Consider the following 14,956-nt stretch of genomic DNA (forward strand, 5'->3'; position numbering starts at 1 on the left):
TTCACAGACCTTCAGAGTTAGAAAGATTCCTCCCCGGAGGCACAGGGCAAACGTCTCCGTGGGCTCGGCAAGTCGAGTAAAAGTGAAGCATGGTGTTTTGGTGTAACTCCCAATATTATGAGCTGCCTTGCCAGAAAGCTGCTGATATCAGGAGGGCCTCACATGGCTGAACCACAGCTCCCTCCTCACCGTTACCATGAATAAGGTCCCCTAGCCAAACAACCCTCCTTATCACAGTGACCAGGTTACACTTCCTGCTTATCCCCGAGGAAAAAATTTCCTGCCAGCATGTAAAATGATTTAAACAAGACAGCCACATCTTTATGTGAGAACCAGGGGTCACCTCATCCTTTTGGTACTATAAAGCCTGCCACCTGAAGCCTCGCTTGTTCACCCTGCTCCTGAGTGTAACACTCATGTCGCCCTGGGCTATGAGTACATGTGATTAATAAACTGTTATTCGTCTCAGCTGTCCAGTGTCAGGTGTTCAGCTATCCCTATAGCTCTAGGATACGAATCCTTCCTCACTAATAAGGTGAGCAGAGGGCAATTAGAACAGGTATGGACCTGGTACAGAAACATAGCTACCGCAGCAAAAAGTGTAACAACACCTAGCCTTAGTCCTACCTGCTAGGAACTGCTGGGGACACAGAGGACCAGACACGACTTGCCCCAACTTAAGTAGGCAGCTGCTATTTGGCACCGGTTTCTTGTTGACGGGCAGAAATGAGGACATAAAATCACCAAATTTTCCAGTTTTCGCAAGACAGTGGAAACCTGGATTTTATGTGCAAATCTCCCACTTCTTGAAGGTCTTTCTTTCATTCTTTCAGCTCAAACAAAACCCATCTGGAGTGGTTTTGTGAGGTGCCAGTTTGTAACCTCTGTCCTGGAACTTAGTACTCTGATCCCAATACTTACATAACATTCTGCCCTTATGCCTTTTAATATCATTCATTTTCCTGCTAACACATCCTACTAACATTGCCGAATCAAAGAAGGTTCACCATACCTTTAAAATTGAAAATTGTAAAGTTAAAAATTCAAAATTCAAAATTGTAGCCATATTTGTTTATAATTCCCTACTGTATATATTAAGGCATTCTGTTATTTCCCAGCAATGATTAACCGCACTGAATTTTATTCTGGCCACATTTCACTCCCCTTTAATTTCTAGGTCCATGCTGGATTCTAATATCCTTTCAGGTACTTCCTAACCACATTCAGCTTGCAGTGTTCTCTCCTTATATCATTCCAAACATTAATAAAAATAGCAAAGGTCATAGCTTAAAAATAAGACCTTTAAAACACCTGTTGTTATGTTCCTCCCAGATTGACATGACACAAATAATAACATTCTTAATTACTTCCAGGAAATATAATAGAGCATTTTTCCCCCAGGATGTCACTTTTCAAATACTGGTAAACAGTAGTTTCAGAAGAGGTAATAGTATTACTATGGGGACAAACAACACTACTCTTTAACCATGCCACAACATTTTAATAGCCTTGATGAGTTTAAAAGTGTATTTAAAAGCAAGACTTTTAGGGGTACCCAAGTGACTCAGTTGGTTAAGCCTCTGACTTGATTTCAGCTCAGGTCATGATCTCACAGTTTCGTGAGATCAAGCCCTGCATCAGGCTCTGCGCTGACCACTTGGAGACCTGCTGCAAATATTCCCTCTCTCTCTCTGCCCTTCCACCACTCGCACCCTCTCTGTCTCTCTCAAAATAAATAAACTTTAAACAAAACACTTCTGGGGTGCCTAGGTGGCTCAGTTTGCTAAGCATCCAACTCTTGATTTAGGCTCAGGTCATGATCTCACAGTTTTGAGGGTTTCAGCCCCGCATTGGGCTCTGCACACTGACCGCATGGAGCCTGCTTAGGATTCTCCCTCTCTCCCTCTCTCTCTTCCCCTTTCCTGCTCATGTTCTCCCTGTCTCTCTCAAAGTCAATAAATTTAAAAACTTAAAAAAAAACACGTTTCAAGTGTATTCATTCATGTATGTATTCATTAAACAAACTTTATTGAGCACCTATGATGTGCTGCTCACTATTTGAGACACTAGGAATACATTAGTGAACAAAATGGAATAAAATTCCCACTCTCATTAAGTTCATATTCCATAATATTAGGCAGAATAAAAAAAGCAACTATATCTGTTGATTATAGCTAGGTAAAAATAGGTAAACTGATGGACAAAATCAGAAGAGACTATGTAAAAACTAAAATAGTAGGTGCTTATGTTAGGGAAGTTACAGACTGCTTCTTTTCTATTCAATGTAAAACTCATGAGCTCGTAATGAACAAAAATAAATATAAAACATAAACAACTCCTTGCAAAATTTGCTAATCTACGAATTCATTAATCTGGAAATTCATACATAAATAGAATGATCATTGTCATAGGCCATTCAACATACCATGTAACAAAATATCATAGACTGGATAGCTATAAACAGAATACTTTATTTCTCATACTCCTGGAGGCTAGAAGACCAATGAGGGATACAAACCATCAACAAAATGAAAAAGCAATCCACTGAATGAGAGAAGATATTTGCAAATCATATCTCCAATAAGCGGTTAATATCCAAAATATATAAAGAACTTATATAACTCGACACCGAAAAAAAAAAAAAACCTCCGTAAATAATCCAATTAAAAAATGAGCAGAGGACCTGAATAGACCTTTTTTTTCCAAAGAAGACATACAGATGGCCAACAGACACATGAAAAGATGCTCAACATCACTAATTATCAGGGAAATGCAAATCTAAACCACAATAAGATATCACCTTACACCCGTCCGAATGGCTAAAACCAAAAATACAAGAAATAACAAGTGTTGGTGAAGATGTAGAGAAAAAAGAACCCTCATGCACTCTTGGTGAGAATGTAAATTGGTACAGCCACTGTGGAAAACAGTATGAAGGCTCCTCAAAAAATTAAAAATACAAATAGCATTCAATTGAGTACTTCACCTGTTGAATATTTACCCAAAGAAAACAAAAACACTAATTCAAAAGATATATGCACCCCTATTTTATTGCAGCATTATTTACAATAGCCACGATAGGGAAGCAACCCAAGTGTCCATCAACAGGTGAATGGATAAAGAAGAAGTGGTATATATATACAATGAAATGTTACTCAAACATAAAAGAGAATGAGATCTTGCCAATTTGTGACAGCATGGATGGGCCTAGAAGGTATAATGCTAAGTGAAATAAGTCAGACAGAGAAAGAAAAATACTTATGATTGCACTTATATGTGGAATCTAAAAAATAAAACAAACAAACAAAAAGCAAAAACAGACCCATAAATACAGAGAACAAACTGATGGTTGCCAGAGCGGAGAGGAGTGGGAGAATGGGCAAAATAAGTGAAGGGGAGGGAGAGATAGGGTCTCCAGTTATGGAGTGAATAAGACATGGGGTTAAAAGATACAGCACAGGGAATATAGTCAATGGTATTGTAATAGGCTGTGTGGTGACAGATGGTAGCTACACTTGTGGTGAGCAGAGCATAACATGTCAACTTATTGAATCATTATGTTGTACACCTGAAATTAATGTAACATTGTGTGTTAACTATGTTTCAATTAAAAGAAAGTAACAGGTAGGAGTCAAAGGACATCATTTAAGATTGACAAACCAGCCAGTAAAAAGTAAGAAAAAGATAAGTGCACTCTTACTTTTTTTGATATGAAATTTATTGTCAAATTGGTTTCCACACAACACCCACTGCTCATCCCAAAGGGTGCCCTCCTCAATACCCATCACCCACCCTCCCCTCCCTCCCACCCCCCATCAACCCTCAGTTTGTTCTCAGTTTTTAAGAGTCTCTTATGTTTGACTCTCTCCCTCTCTAACCTCTTTTTTTTTCTTCCCCTCCCCCATGGACTTCTGTTAAGTTTCTCAGGATCCACATAAGAATGAAAACATATGGTATCTGTCTTTCTCTGTATGACTTATTTCACTTAGCATCACACTTTCCAGTTCCATCCACGTTACTACAAAAGTCCATATTTCATTCTTTCTCATTGCCACGTAGTATTCCATTGTGTATATAAACCACAATTTCTTTATCCATTCATCAGTTGATAGACATTTAGGCTCTTTACATAATTTCCTCAAAAAATCAAAAATAGATCTACCCTATGACCTAGCAATAGCACTGCTAGGAATTTACCCAAGGGATGCAGGAGTGCTGATGCATAGGGGCACCTGTACCCCAATGTTTATAGCAGCACTTTCAATGATAAGTGCATTCAAAGACACAAATACAAAGATAACCACAAGAAAAACAATACAAATCTTCCTAAATACCAACATTTTAAAATTTTAAAGCAAAGAAGACACACTACACAGAGAAACATAGGAAGTATAATTATATCCAGTAATTATAAGATAATGTGACAAAGTTGAGATGAAAGATACAGATTATGAGATACAGATAGCAATAATAATATATCATAGATAGATAGCAGTATCAATAAATCCTATCAATAAGTGTTAATGGACTTAGCTTTCCCATGAAAAGAAAAAGAATTGGCTCAGAAATCTAATCAGCTCTATACCATATACAAAAGATAGTTCTAAAACATGGTCATTTTTAAAAGGCTAAATAAAATAAAGGAATAGTCAAAAGTATATTAGGCAAATGGAAACCATAATAAAGCAAGGTTGCCATCTTGGTATCAGTCAGAGTAACATTCAGACTAAAAGGCATTAAATAAGACAAAGGATGATACTTTATGATGTTAAAAGCCACAACTCATAAGGAAGATATAACTTGTACCAAATAAGTCAGTGACCACCTATATGAAGTAGATGCTACAAGAGATAGAGTAAGAAATAGATAGACCCTCAATAGGACACTTTAATGCCCCACTCTCAGTACAGCCAGGTCTAGCCAATGAAAAATAAGTAAGGACATAGAACATCTAAACAACATAATCCATGAGGTCAACCATATGTATATTTCTTGGAATACTATACCCTAATAATAGAGAATATACTTCCTCCTTCAATATAGGTGGAACATCCACAAATATTAATTATGTTTTAGGTCACAAAGAAAACATTGAGTGCCATAAAACAGAAATACTACAGACAACACTGTTGCATCACAATGCAATAAAACTAGAGGGAAGAGAAGATGGCGGCTTAGGAGGACACTGGGCTCACCGCACGTCCTGCTAATCACTTAGATTCCACCTACACCTGCCTAAATAACCCAGAAAACCGCCAGAGGATTAGCAGAACGGAGTCGCCGGAGCCAAACGCAGACGAGAGACCCACGGAAGAGGGTAGGAAGGGCGGCGAGGCGGTGCGCGCTCCACGGACTGGCGGGAGGGAGCCGGGGCGGAGGGGCGGCTCGCCGGCCAAGCAGAGCCCCAAGTCTGGCTTGCAAAAGCGGAGGGGCCTGACGGACTGTGTTCCGGCAACAAGCGCGACTTAGCGTCTGGGAGGTCATAAGTTAAAAGCTCTGCTCGGAAAGTGGGAAGGCTGGAGGACAAAGGGAGGGAGAGCTGCTGAGCCCCCAGACGACAGAGATCAGTTTGGTGGGGAACAAAGGCGCTCGCCAGCGCCATCTCCCCCGCCCATCCCCCAGCCAAAATCCCAAAGAGAACCAGTTCCTGCCAGGGAACTTGCTCGCTCCGCGCAAACACCCAACTCTGTGCTTCTGCGGAGCCAAACCTCCGGCAGCGGATCTGACTCCCTCCCGCTGCCACAGGGCCCCTCCTGAAGAGGATCACCTAAGGAGAAGCGATCTAAGCCTGCCCCTCCTGCCCCTGTGCACCTTGCCTACCCACCCCAGCTAATACGCCAGATCCCCAGCATCACAAGCCTGGCAGTGTGCAAGTAGCCCAGACGGGCCACACCACCCCACAGTGAATCCCACCCCTAGGAGAGGGGAAGAGAAGGCACACACCAGTCTGACTGTGGCCCCAGCGGTGGGCTGGGGGCAGACATCAGGTCTGACTGCGGCCCCGCCCACCAACTCCAGTTATACACCACAGCACAGGGGAAGTGCCCTGCAGGTCCTCACCATGCCAGGGACTATCCAAAATGACCAAGCAGAAGAATTCCCCTCAGAAGAACCTCCAAGAAATAACAACAGCTAATGAGCTGATCAAAAAGGATTTAAATAATATAACAGAAAGTGAATTTAGAATAATAGTCATAAAATTAATCGCTGGGCTTGAAAACAGTATACAGGACAGCAGAGAATCTCTTGCTACAGAGATCAAGGGACTAAGGAACAGTCACGGGGAGCTGAAAAATGCTTTAAACGAAATGCATAACAAAATGGAAACCACCACGGCTCAGATGGAAGAGGCAGAGGAGAGAATAGGTGAACTAGAAGATAAAGTTATGGAAAAAGAGGAAGCTGAGGAAAAGAGAGATAAAAAAATCCAGGAGTATGAGGGGAAAATTAGAGAACTAAGTGATACACTAAAAAGAAATAATATACGCATAATTGGTATCCCAGAGGAGGAAGAGAGAGGGAAAGGTGCTGAAGGGGTACTTGAAGAAATAATAGCTGAGAACTTCCCTGAACTGGGGAAGGAAAAAGGCATTGAAATCCAAGAGGCACAGAGAACTCCCTTCAGACGTAACTTGAATCGATCTTCTGCACGACATATCATAGTGAAACTGGCAAAATACAAGGATAAAGAGAAAATTCTGAAAGCAGCAAGGGGTAAATGTGCCCTCACATATAAAGGGAGACCTATAAGACTCGTGACTGATCTCTCTTTTGAAACTTGGCAGGCCAGAAAGAATTGGCACGAGATTTTCAGGGTGCTAGACAGAAAAAATATGCAGCCGAGAATCCTTTATCCAGCAAGTCTGTCATTTAGAATAGAAGGAGAGATAAAGGTCTTCCCAAACAAACAAAAACTGAAGGAATTTGTCACCACTAAACCAGCCCTACAAGAGATCCTAAGGGGGACCCTGTGAGACAAAGTCCCAGAGACATCACTACAAGCATAAAACATACAGACATCACAATGACTCTCAACCCGTATCTTTCTATAATAACACTGAATGTAAATGGATTAAATGCACCAACCAAAAGACATAGGGTATCAGAATGGATAAAAAAACAAGACCCATCTATTTGCTGTCTACAAGAGACTCATTTTAGACCTGAGGACACCTTTAGATTGAGAGTGAGGGGATGGAGAACTATTTATCATGCGACTGGAAGCCAAAAGAAAGCTGGAGTAGCCATACTTATATCAGACAAACTAGACTTTAAAGTAAAGGCTGTAACAAGAGATGAAGAAGGACATTATATAATAGTTACAGGGTCTATCCATCAGGAAGAGCTAACAATTATAAATGTCTATGCACCGAATACCGGAGCCCCCAAATATATAAAACAATTACTCATAAACATAAGCAACCTTATTGATAAGAATGTGGTAATTGCAGGGGACTTTAACACCCCACTTACAGAAATGGACAGATCATCTAGACACATGGTCAATAAAGAAACAAGGGCCCTGAATGAGACATTGGATCAGATGGACTTGACAGATATATTTAGAACTCTACATCCCAAAGCAACAGAATATACTTTCTTCTCGAGTGCACATGGAACATTCTCCAAGATAGATCATATACTGGGTCAGAAACAGCTCTTCATAAGTTTACAAGAATTGAAATTATACCATGCATACCTTCAGACCACAATGCTATGAAGCTTGAAATCAACCACAGAAAAAAGTCTGGAAAACCTCCAAAAGCATGGAGGTTAAAGAACACCCTACTAACGAATGAGTGGGTCAACCAGGCAATTAGAGAAGAAATTAAAAAATATATGGAAACAAACGAAATTGAAAATACAACAATCCAAATGCTTTGGGACACAGCGAAGGCAGTCCTGAGAGGAAAATACATTGCAATCCAGGCCTATCTCAAGAAACAAGAAAAATCCCAAATACAAAATCTAACAGCACACCTAAAGGAACTAGAAGCAGAACAGCAAAGGCAGCCTAAACCCAGCAAAGAAGAGAAATAATAAAGATCAGAGCAGAAATAAACAATATAGAATCTAAAAAAACCTGTAGAGCAGATCAACGAAACCAAGAGTTGGTTTTTTAAAAAAATAAACAAAATTGACAAACCTCTAGCCAGGCTTCTCAAAAAGAAAAGGGAGATGACCCAAATAGATAAAATCATGAATGAAAATGGAATGATTACAACCAATCCCTCAGAGATACAAACAATGATCAGGGAATACTATGAAAAATTATATGCCAACAAATTGGACAACCTGGAAGAAATGGACAAATTCCTGAACACCCACACTCTTCCAAAACTCAATCAGGAGGAAATAGAAAGCTTGAACAGACCCATAACCAGCGAAGAAACTGAATCGGTTATCAAAAATCTCCCAACAAATAAGAGTCCAGGACCAGATGGCTTCCCAGGGGAGTTCTACCAGACGTTTAAAGCAGAGATAATACCTATCCTTCTCAAGCTATTCCAAGAAATAGAAAGGGAAGGAAAACTTCCAGACTCATTCTATGAAGCCAGTATTACTTTGATTCCTAAACCAGACAGAGACCCAGTAAAAAAAGAGAACTACAGGCCAATATCCCTGATGAATATGGATGCAAAAATTCTCAATAAGATACTAGCAAATCGAATTCAACGGCATATAAAAAGAATTATTCACCATGATCAAGTGGGATTCATTCCTGGGATGCAGGGCTGGTTCAACATTCGCAAATCAATCAACGTGATACATCACATTAACAAAAAAAAAAGAGAAGAACCATATGATCCTGTCAATCGATGCAGAAAAGGCCTTTGACAAAATCCAGCACCCTTTCTTAAAAAAACCCTTGAGAAAGTCGGGATAGAAGGAACATACTTAAAGATCATAAAAGCCATTTATGAAAAGCCCACAGCTAACATCATCCTCAACGGGGAAAAACTGAGAGCTTTTCCCCTGAGATCAGGAACACGACAAGGATGCCCACTCTCACCGCTGCTGTTTAACATAGTGCTGGAAGTTCTAGCATCAGCAATCAGACAACAAAAGGAAATCAAAGGCATCAAAATTGGCAAAGATGAAGTCAAGCTTTCGCTTTTTGCAGATGACATGATATTATACATGGAAAATCCGATAGACTCCACCAAAAGTCTGCTAGAACTGATACAGGAATTCAGCAAAGTTGCAGGATACAAAATCAATGTACAGAAATCAGTTGCATTCTTATACACTAACAACGAAGCAACAGAAAGACAAATAAAGAAACTGATCCCATTCACAATTGCACCAAGAAGCATAAAATACCTAGGAATAAATCTAACCAAAGATGTAAAGGATCTGTATGCTGAAAACTATAGAAAGCTTATGAAGGAAATTGAAGAAGATTTAAAGAAATGGAAAGACATTCCCTGCTCATGGATTGGAAAAATAAATATTGTCAAAATGTCAATACTACCCAAAGCTATCTACACATTCAATGCAATCCCAATCAAAATTGCACCAGCATTCTTCTCGAAACTAGAACAAGCAATCCTAAAATTCATATGGAACCACAAAAGGCCCTGAATAGCCAAAGGAATTTTGAAGAAGAAGACCAAAGCAGGAGGCATCACAATCCCAGACTTTAGCCTCTACTACAAAGCTGTCATCATCAAGACAGCATGGTATTGGCACAAAAACAGACACATAGACCAATGGAATAGAATAGAAACCCCAGAACTACACCCACAAACGTATGGCCAACTCATCTTTGACAAAGCGGGAAAGAACATCCAATGGAAAAAAGACAGCCTCTTTAACAAATGGTGCTGGGAGAACTGGACAGCAACATGCAGAAGGTTGAAACTAGACCACTTTCTCACACCATTCACAAAAATAAACTCAAAATGGATAAAGGACCTAAATGTGAGACAGGAAACCATCAAAACCTTAGAGGAGAAAGCAGGAAAAGACCTCTCTGACCTCAGCCGTAGCAATCTCTTACTCGACACATCCCCAAAGGCAAGGGAATTAAAAGCAAAAGTGAATTACTGGGACCTTATGAAGATAAAAAGCTTCTGCACAGCAAAGGAAACAACCAACAAAACTAAAAGGCAACCAACGGAATGGGAAAAGATATTCGCAAATGACATATCGGACAAAGGGCTAGTATCCAAAATCTATAAAGAGCTCACCAAACTCCACACCCGAAAAACAAATAACCCAGTGAAGAAATGGGCAGAAAACATGAATAGACACTTCTCTAAAGAAGACATCCGGATGGCCAACAGGCACATGAAAAGATGTTCAGCGTCGCTCCTCATCAGGGAAATACAAATCAAAACCACACTCAGGTATCACCTCACGCCAGTCAGAGTGGCCAAAATGAACAAATCAGGAGACTATAGATGCTGGAGAGGATGTGGAGAAACGGGAACCCTCTTGCACTGTTGGTGGGAATGCAAATTGGTGCAGCCGCTCTGGAAAGCAGTGTGGAGGTTCCTCAGAAAATTAAAAATAGACCTACCCTATGACCCAGCAATAGCACTGCTAGGAATTTATCCAAGGGATACAGGAGTACTGATGCATAGGGCCACTTGTACCCCAATGTTCATAGCAGCACTCTCAACAATAGCCAAATTATGGAAAGAGCCTAAATGTCCATCCACTGATGAATGGATAAAGAAATTGTGGTTTATATACACAATGGAATACTACGTGGCAATGAGAAAGAATGAAATATGGCCTTTTGTAGCAACGTGGATGGAACTGGAGAGTGTGATGCTAAGTGAAATAAGCCATACAGAGAAAGACAGATACCATATGGTTACACTCTTATGTGGATCTTGAGAAACTTAACAGGAACCCATGGGGGAGGGGAAGGAAAAAAAAAAAAAGAGGTTAGAGTGGGAGAGAGCCAAAGCATAAGAGACTGTTAAAAACTGAGAACAAACTGAGGGTTGATGGGGGGTGGGAGGGAGGAGAGGGTGGGTGATGGGTATTGAGGAGGGCACCTTTTGGGATGAGCACTGGGTGTTGTATGGAAACCAATTTGTCAATAAATTTCATATATTAAAAAAAAAACAACTAGAAATTTTAAAATGTAATCATAAAGTAGAAAGCCACTTCTGGAAACTAAAAAGTCTTCTATTATATAAATCTTGGGTAAAATAAGAAATGGACATAAGTTACACAATCTCTGAAAACGTATGATGATGAAAACACTGCAGAACAAAGTATATGGGTATGTTTAAAGCAATGATCAAGGAGAATTCATAGCCTTTGTTGGAGGCTGAAAATAATGGTTATATAAGTTATATTTACCTCCTAATCCCTAGAACCTAATACTGCCTATACGGCAAAAGAGGAAATTTAATTATGGATCTTGAGAGAAGGAGTTTATCCTGGATTACCCAAAGGGGTCCAAATAACATCACATGTATGTTTATGAGAGAGCAGCATAAAGAGACAGACAGACACAGCAAAGATGATGTGAAGACAGAGGCAGAGATTGGAGTATGTAACCAACCACAAGCCAAGGAGTGTCAGCAGTCACTGGAAACTGGAAGAGGCGAGGAATGGATTCTCCCCTAGAGCCTCATGGGGGGGTACAGCTTTGCCTACATCTTGATTTGGGGCTTCTGGCATTTAAAACTGTGACAGAGTAAATTTCTTTTTTTTTTTTTTTAACGTTTATTTACTTTTGAGACAGAGAGAGACAGAGCATGAACAGGGAGGGTCAGAGAGAGAGAGGGAGACACAGAATGTGAAACAGGCTCCAGGCTCTGAGCTGTCAGCAAAGAGCCCGACGCAGGGCTCGAACTCACGAGCTGTGAGATCATGACCTGAGCCGAAGTCGGACGCTTAACCGACTGAGCCACCCAGGAGCCCCTGACAGAGTAAATTTCTGTTTGAACTACTAACACTGTTGGTAATTTATTACAACAGCCCTAGGAAGTTAATACAGCTTTAAAGACCATTATTAGTAAAAATTTTTAAGTAAAAATAAATGAATTAATTCCCAATTCAAAAAGCTAGAAGAAGACTAATAAAGCACATCCAAAATAAAGGAAATAGTGGAAATAAAAGCAGAAATCAGCGATATGGCAAACAGAAAAATAATAGATCAAACTGTTGTCAAAGATCCTGGTTCTTTTTTTTTTTTTAAGCAACAAACCAGACAAACCACTAGGTAGTTCAAACAAGACAAAAAGGAAGAGAGAAAAAATATATACAATAATGTGTAACAAGGAATAATAACTATTAACAGAGAGGAAATTTTAAAATCATGAAAGACAATTTCGCACACCTCTAAATAAATAAACTTTATAACCTAGATGACATGGAAGATGTCTTAGGACAGTAGCATTTAACAAAATTTACCCCAATAAAGATTAGGAGTTTAAATAGATCAATTTACATAAAGGAAAAACATCCTGAAAAACTTACCAAAAGAACCACGTCCAGATGGTTTAAGAGAAGAATGCTCCCAAATATTTAGAGACCAGATAGTACCATTGCTACCTAAATTTTTTCAGAGAATAAAAACTAAAGAAAAACTACTCCCAACAAACAAATTCCAGGACCAGATGGCTTCACAGACAAATTCTACCAAACATTTTAAGAAGAGTTAAAACCTATTCCTCTTAAACTGTTCCAAAAAAATGGTAGAAGGAAAATTTCCAAATTCATTCTATGAGGCCAGTATCACCCTGATACCAACACCAGATAAAGACACTACAAAAAAAAAAAGAACTACAGACCAGTATCTCTGATGAACAGAGATGCAAAAATCCTCAACAAAATACTAGCAAACTGCTCCAACAATACATTAAAGTTTTTTTAATGTTTATTTTGAGACATAGAAAGAGAGAAAGTGCTAGTAGGGGAGTGGCAGAGAGACTGGGAGAGAGAGAAAGAATCCCAAGCAGGCTCCACACTGCCAGCACAGAGCCAGATGCAAGACTCTAACCCACAAACCAATTGGATAATGACCTGAGCCAAAATCAAGAGTCAGACATTTAACCGACTGAGCCACCCAAGCACCCCCTGATCCAACAATACATTTAAAAATCATTCACCATGATCAAGTGGGATTTATTCCTGGGCTGCAAAGGTGGTTCAATATTCACAAACCAATCAATGTGATATATCACATCAATAAGAGAAAGGATAAAAACCATATGATCATTTCAATAGATGCAGAAAAAGCATTTGATCAAGTACAACATTCATTCATGATAAAAGCCTTCAACAAAGTAGGTTTTGAGGGAACATATCTCAACATGATAAAGGCCATATATGAGAAACCACAGCAAACATCATACTGAAGGGGGTGGGGTGGGGTGGAATTGAGAGCTTTACCCCTAAAGTCAGGAATAAGACAACTTTTATTCAACCACTTTTATTCAACATAGTACCAGAAGTCCTCACCACAACAATCAGAGAAAAAAAGAAATAAAAGGCAACCAAATCAGTAAGGAAGAAGTAAAACTTTCACTCTTTGTAGATAACGTGATACTATATACAGAAAGTCTGAAAGACTCCACTATTTGCAATGATATGGATGGAGCTAGAGAATATAATGCTAAGTGAAATAAGTCAAAGAAAGACAAATACCACTATTTCCCATATATTTGGAATTTTAGAAACAAAGCAAACAAGCAAAGGAAAAGAGAGAGAGACAAACCAAGAAACAGACTGATGTTGAAACAGGTGATGGGGATTAAGGAGGGCACTTGTGATGAGCACCAGGTGATGTATGGAAGTGCTGAATCACTATTTTTAACACCTGAAACTAATATAACACTGAATGCTAACTATATTGGAAGTAAAATAAAAATAAATAAAATCACCCAGAGTAGCAAAAAAAAAAAAAAAAAAAACCAATAAAGGAAAACTTTCTAATTAAATGTATGAAGCAAATTTAACATTAATATCTAATATCACTTATAAGTATACATGTCAAATTTCCTAAATAAAATATTGTACAGACTGTAATATCACATTAAGAAAATAACACACCAGGGGCACCTGGGTGGCTCAGTCGGTTGGGCATCTGACTTCGGCTCAGATCATGATCTCACAGTTCGTGAGTTCAAGCCCCACATCAGGCTCTGTGCTGACAGCGTGGAGCCTGCTTCCGATTCTGTGTCTCCCTCTCTTTCTGCCTCTCCCCTGCTCACACTCTTTCTCTCTCTCTCTCAAAAATAAGTAAACATTAAAAAAAAAAAAAAGAAAATAACACACCACAGTCAAGAGAATTTGCACCAGAATTAATTGCAAGGATATTTCAATATTAAGAAATCTATTAATATTGTTCACTATTATAATAGCTCTATGGAGAAAAATCATATGATTTTTCCATTATAAATGCTGAAAAGAATTTCAAGAAAAATTAACACCCATTCTAAATCAAAACTCTCAAGAAAATAGTATTAGAAGTACAGTTCCTTAGCATGTTACATACCTTAATGCTAAAGCAGCATCTTCTTAATGAAGAAACAAGGCAAAAATGCCCACCATCTCGACTACTATTTAACATTGTGCTGGAGATGTTAGTCACAGCAATTAAAACTCCTCCTCACCCTGAAAAAAAAAAGAGAGGTTAAGAATTGGAAAATAAGGAAGAAAAACTATTATTATTTGCAGATGACATGCTAATATAAGTGGAAAACCTTAAAGAACCATTGATAAAAATAACTTAAAATATTCCAACAAGATAGCCTTATATAAAATTAGTATGCAAAATCAATGGCTTTCATATACACAAATTCTCAATGAAATTGATATAATGAAAGATATAATGGAAGAAAAAAAATCTCATTTAGAATAACAACCCAAAAAACTACTTAAAAATATACCTAATATGAAGTATTTGCAACCTAAGGGAGGAAAATTAAAAGTACTCTTAAAAAGCACAAATGTAGGGGCGCCTGGGTGGTTCAGTTGTTTAAGT

At 39.0% G+C, this 14,956-nt stretch overlaps 1 long non-coding RNA gene across 1 annotated transcript in view; it reads right to left on the bottom strand.

The window, feature by feature from the left end:
- Positions 1–14,589, bottom strand: part of LOC123386037 — a 117,154-nt gene extending 102,565 nt beyond the window's left edge. The window contains exon 1 of the long non-coding RNA XR_006599492.1: positions 14,468–14,589. This is a non-coding gene — a long non-coding RNA (uncharacterized LOC123386037). The remainder of the gene's footprint in view (positions 1–14,467) is intronic.
- Positions 14,590–14,956: the final 367 nt, after the last annotated feature.

The sequence above is a fragment of the Felis catus genome, chromosome B3, assembly GCF_018350175.1.
Source record: "Felis catus isolate Fca126 chromosome B3, F.catus_Fca126_mat1.0, whole genome shotgun sequence".
Taxonomy (NCBI): domain Eukaryota; kingdom Metazoa; phylum Chordata; class Mammalia; order Carnivora; family Felidae; genus Felis; species Felis catus.